The sequence below is a fragment of the Sardina pilchardus genome, chromosome 22 (assembly GCF_963854185.1).
Source record: "Sardina pilchardus chromosome 22, fSarPil1.1, whole genome shotgun sequence".
Lineage (NCBI taxonomy): Eukaryota > Metazoa > Chordata > Actinopteri > Clupeiformes > Clupeidae > Sardina > Sardina pilchardus.
Genome location: NC_085015.1, coordinates 20884988 through 20891070, shown reverse-complemented (window position 1 = coordinate 20891070; position 6083 = coordinate 20884988).

The following is a 6083-nucleotide window of genomic DNA, read 5'->3' as shown; positions in this document are numbered from 1 at the left end:
CAAGGACATTTCTAGAGTGAACTGAAGTGGCTATAAGGAGGACCGCTGCATGTTACAACCATTCAGTGAAACTAATCAGGTGAATGACTTCAGACTGTAGTACTCCACTGTGCCAGAGAGTGGAGCTCTTCTCTAAAAACATAAATGTCAGTTGTCTGTTGCAACTCCAGTTCTGCCACTCCAGAATTACTATTTGTGTGAGTGTGTGTGAAGCGTTGCATTGCAGGAACAACGTAAGCCCTAAATTAATTTAACAAACAGTAAGTAAGTGCAGTAAGTAAGATGAATACGAGGTGGTACCTCTCAAACATGTTTATAGCAATCCACAGCAAAGACCCAGTGAACCTTTGGTGTTTGGTGATCCTATTAGGTTGCTTTGAAACACTATAGAGCTGTATGGACAAGTCTGTCCACCTTAAGCTAAAAAGAGACTGAAAGTCTGAAATTATATGATCCTGTTATATAACGGGAGTGACTGTGCGGGGCTGCAGCGGCATGCTGAGTTTGTTACTGTTTGGATTAAGCTCCCGTTAATGAAGAAGGCTGTAGAGACTATTTAACCTCCCCTAGCTTCATCAAGAGTGTCACTGACCCGCATTAAACAATTACCCCGCAGCGAATGGAAGTCATATCTCCAACTCCCCAGCTTGTGATTAACAATATACCCTCTGGAACATTCTCAAGTCCACTCTCAAGGTCTCATAGGCTATACTCAGTGGGCTAAATGAGTTGGTGGGCTATAAGGATTTGGAGGGCATGTTTGTGGCAATTCCCACTGTCAATATTGCTCTATGTTGCCCTGACATGCTGTAGTTAATAACTGGTTTTAAGTAACACAGATAAAAAAGAAAGAGCATTTATGACAAAAAGGGATATAGGAAAAACATATCCAGGTCCAGGCACTCTAATATATTTTAATGGTCCAGCAAAGTAGATAACTTGGCGATCCTTCGCAGCATGTCTTGAATACCAGACATGAACCTCAGCACTATGGGTGGAGGGCCTTTATTTCAGTGGTCCAGCAAAGTAACTTGGCATGTAATTTGCTGACACCGGTACTGCAGTAAATGCTCGCCTCGCCTCGCCTCGCCTCGCCGATGCTTCTTCATGCCAGAGGGGTGATACGAGGTCCAATCTCTTACGATTTCTCCTCGTGACCTCGAAGGGTTCCCTCCCCTGTGAGACCCCCCCACCATTTCATTACACAAAAGCCTCATCTTCTCATGGACACCAACATTAATGTCTCGACAAGGCACTGGTGATGCATTACAAACATATTATCTCCCTGGCAACAACTGTGACAAATGTGTTGTCCTGGTAATGTGATAGCGAGAACAAATTGATTTCCTGGACATGGTGACAGTGACAATGCCAGTACAGCACTCTTGCATCGAGCTCTCTTGTGTTGTCTGTAAATCAGGCGACCCATTTGTGTGGCTATCCCGAGGAGACGCTGGACCGAGGGTTTGTCAGTGTTGGCCTCGTAAGAGGGAAAATGGGCTGTGGACGTCATGTGAACTCAGTCAGGACTTCTCATCACGTCCAGGGGCTGTGAGTCATAATCGCAAATCAATCTATAAGTAATAAAATAGTGCCGTGGTGCTGGGGCATACATGTATGTGTGCTTTGGACTGCATGGCTTCTGCAGGGTGTGCGAGGTCTTTTCTTTCCAAGTACATTTTGCAGCTTTGCTTCGATCATCGTAGTAGATGATTGTTCGTTGTCTTGATCACAATAAAGATTTCTCTCTCTCTCACTTAGACACCCACACACACACACACACACAGAGCATTGTATTAGAAATTGACCACAGAAACTCTACTCTACTGAAAGAGTTCCAAATCCTCATCATTACTGATGAGATTGTTGAATCCAACTCACTGGTAGCCTTTTGCTGTCCCACTTTTCTCTCTCTCTCCCTCTCTCCTGTCTCTCTCTCTTGAAACATTCACTTCATATTTGAACAGGACTTACGACTGTTCAAATATGAAGTGATAAAAGGCCATGTACTGCTGATGAAATTCGGTGATTTAAGGCAAAATAAGCACGTGACAAAGTTAAAATAATTGAAACATTTCAGATGATAAGCTGGTTGCCATATGTGTGAATGGTGCTACTGTATACACTGCTAAATGTTCCATACCAGCTATTCCATAGTAAATAACTACCGACCCTCCTGCCACATACAGAAACCTAAAACGTAAAACAGACCTATGAGGCCACTGGGAACTCACTGTAAACGTTGGTATTGTTCCTTTTACTTCTTACACACACACACACACACACACACACACACCAGTGAGGAGTGCCATCTCCCTTCGGGCAGCTCAGCTCTTTCCCCCCTCCAGCTCTCTCTTTGTTACTCTCGCACCACTGACGAACCCGGCCCATTACGCCTGGCCTCCTCTCACACTGTGTGTGTGTGTGTGTGTGTGTGTGTGTGTGTGTGTGTGTGTGTGTGTGTGTGTGTGTGTGTGTGTGTGTGTGTGTGTGTGTGTGTGTACGCCTGGCCTCCCTTTAGTGCGCTGCTTGTGTCAAAGTCACACAGCGTCAGATGTCTTTGTTTTTGGAGTGTGATGATAAAGCATCAGATTAAATCAGAGGGTATCCCCTGTGTGTACGCCTGTGTGTGTGTGTGTGTGTGTGTGCGTGTGTGTGATGTGCGCTAGTGGTGTCACTCTCTTATGTCCTAATTCAGACTCCTCTGCAAACCCAACTCCCAGTCTCTATGTAACTCGATCACAGAGGCGTTGGTTTATTATCTCAATCATCCTCCATGATGTCATCCTCTCAGAGAAGTGCTCTGGCCTGCTGTGTGTGTGTCCTGTGTTGACCTTACAGTACTCTTACAGCCCCTGCTCTGGTCAGCTGTGTCCTGTGTTGACCTTACAGTACTCTTACAGTCCCTTCTCTGGTCTGTTGTGTGTGTGTCCTGTGTTGACCTTAGAGTAGCCTACTCTTACAGCCCCTGCTCTGGGTGATGGAAGTTACTTCACTTTATCGAGAGTTCCTCCTCCGTTTCCTTTGATGCGTTCCTATTCAGTCTCATGTGAATTTCAGCTCATTTGGATTGCGGTTCCTGTTAAGTTCAGTGCCACTTTAAAGCACAGTTATCCACCTTATTCCTGATCCAAGCAATTGGCATCACCATGACACATCAGTATTCCAAAATTCGTTTTTCTATTTCCGGCCACAGCTGTGATTTTTAAGTGGCTTTATATGGTCGTCTGGCTAAAAGACAATGCCTAATGCCCTGATGAGAATGTCCTGAAAGCATTGAAACTTGAGTTGTAACTTCATATAAAGTGACTTCAGATTCAGCTCATTTGGATTACAGAGGAAATCCTCTTGTGTGTGTATATGTGTGTGTGTTTCAGTATTTCGACATCCGGTTTGCTGTTTCCAGCCAAAGTTGTGTTGTATTGATTGGTTTCATATGATGGTAGTCTGTCAGCCATTAGCCATATATTATTTAAAATATGCCTATACTGAGTGCAGAATTGTCAACTCTTCGAAAGAAAAGAAAGATGAACAATATTCAAGTCAGCCCACTGAGACTGCAAACAGAATATGTAAATTATGTAAACAGAGCGGATGGAGGATAAAAACTGGAACGGAAGTAGGTTTCAGGAATAAGGTGGATATAGCACTTTATATAACACTTCCTATTACTGTAAGTTCAGTATTGGCCCCTTCTCATTCGACTGCTACACTCAGCGTCTCTTCCCTCTCATATTGACACAGTTCTCATGTATTGTGTCCAGCGTGGGTTCCAGCTCACTTCAGTGTGTGGTGAGCCCCTCCTCTGCTGGATCCTGTCTTGCTGATGCGCTATTGGTGAAGAGGTGAGAGGAGCTGTTGGATGATGTTGCAGTTTGGGTAAGCACACTATAGGCCAACTCGTATGACTAACACTACAGTACGTGAGTCACACCTCACTCAGCACACACCCACAATTTGTGGGGTTATTTTTAATCATTAGTGTTATTAGTAGCAGTGGCAGTTGTACTGTAGGTGTGATTGTAGTAGTAGTAGCAGATAGCAGTAATAGTGTAAACAGACTCTTGACATTTTATGTATTTCTATAAATGTTTCATAATTCTTCACTATACTGGTCACTAGAGGATGTCTCAGTTCAGTTTTAACTTCATGTGACTTTAAATATCTAGACACCAAATGTGTTACAGTGCACTCATAGATTCCGATGTAAATCAGTAATTACATCTGTTTTCAACGACAGGAGTCTTTGCAGATGAAGATGCAGGTGTCACATTTGTCTTGTTGAAATATGATACTCTGTAGCAAGCTTCAGTGCAGTCTCTTCCTCACGGAGCCAAAACACCTGTGTTGAGTTAGCACTGTGTGACTCAGTGTTAGAGTGTCCAGAGCTTTCCAGAAGAGTAGTTTCATGCTAGGCCGCTCTGAAACTGGACATGATGACCTCACCTTTGAGTCTGGGACGAGGACCATGAAAACTTGTAGGCCTACTCTCGCTCTTCACGCCACAGCTTCATCCTACTGGGATTACGTACTGTAGACGATTTTACAGCCCAAGTGTGGTGCTGTAGCTGCAACAAAAATAAACAAACTCCGCCCTGCCATCCCGCTTCAGCGCAGTGTGAAACGCGGCTCATTTGAGATGTTGCCGGACGCGCTTGTTCCATTTGCTTCACGGATCGCTTCACCGCGGGATCGCCTCCAGAGGGATGATGCGGGCCGCTGTGGCACGTTAAAAAACAACTCAAGCTCTGGAAGAGGAGGCATCTTTGACAACAGAAGAATTGTAGCAGAATAATAAACAATAATAAAAATATACAATTTCATACCGGTAGACCTATATATGTTTTTAATTATTATCAAATATAAATTAATAATACAAATCCAAATGTTTTTAATTATATTTTGTAGTTGTAATGAGTATATAATCATTATACTGCCTAGATAGATGTATTTATTTGGGTGGCGAGCATGCAGTTGCTGGAACGTGCTTCTATTCAGTGTGTAATACACACGCTGCTATTCAGAATCCCCAGACATATTTGTCCACTTAAGGCTCTTAAAAAGCAAGTAGTAAGTAATGCTACATTTGCTGGCACTGAGTCTGGAGAAGATGGACAACCTGGGGCCTCTGCTTTGTGGCTGATGAACTCTGTGGTCTTTGTTAGAGTGGAGAGCGGCAAAATGAAGGAGATTTGGATTCTCTTTCACTGCCCGCTCCCTCAAGGGCTATCCCTTAGTGCAGATGGAGTGACTGAGCGTGTGTGTGTGTGTGTGTGTGTGTGTGTGCCTTTGTGCGTACGTGTGTGTGTGTGTGTGTGTGTGTGTGAGGGAGCGAGAGAGTGAGTGAGAGAGAGAGAGAGTGTGTGTGTGTGTGTGTGTTTGTGTGTATGTGTGTGTGACTGGCGTGAGCAATGGACTCTGCTGAATCGGCACATACAGGCCTCTGTCTCGGTCTCTGCCTCTGTCATTGCCAGCACTAATGCTGCTGCAGGGCTCTGTGTGTGTGTGTGTGTGTGTGTGTGTGTGTGTGTCAGTGCCAGTCCTGATGCCACTCAGTAGCCCAGGAGGCATGGGTCTCCACAGCCTGGAAATGTGCTCTTGTTCTAGTGCACCAGTTCTGTCAGAATCCATCATCTCCCCGCCTCTTTGTCTTTTCCCCATATTTCTCTTTGCTGCCACCCTCTCACTCAACACACACACACACACACACACACACCGAGAGAGAGAGAGAGAGAGAGAGAGAGAGTGACACACACAGACAGTCACACACAAGGAGAGAAACTAGTTTTCTTTGTGATGATAACACATACCTGTAGTGAAAACAAAGGGCTGTGTGAGTAATGTTTAAAATTCAAGAATAAAGTACGGCTGGCCTGAAACACTTCAAACAGGCTGACGACACTCCCCAGTTACCTCAGCCTGGTTCAGGTCAGTAACAGCCTCTGATGCAGATGTGTTCTTCTAAAGGACTGAACACTGAACTTGACTCAGGGCATTGATGTTGATGATGACAATGACAATGACAATGATGACGACGATGATGATGATGATGATGATGATGACGATCATCATTATCACTATCA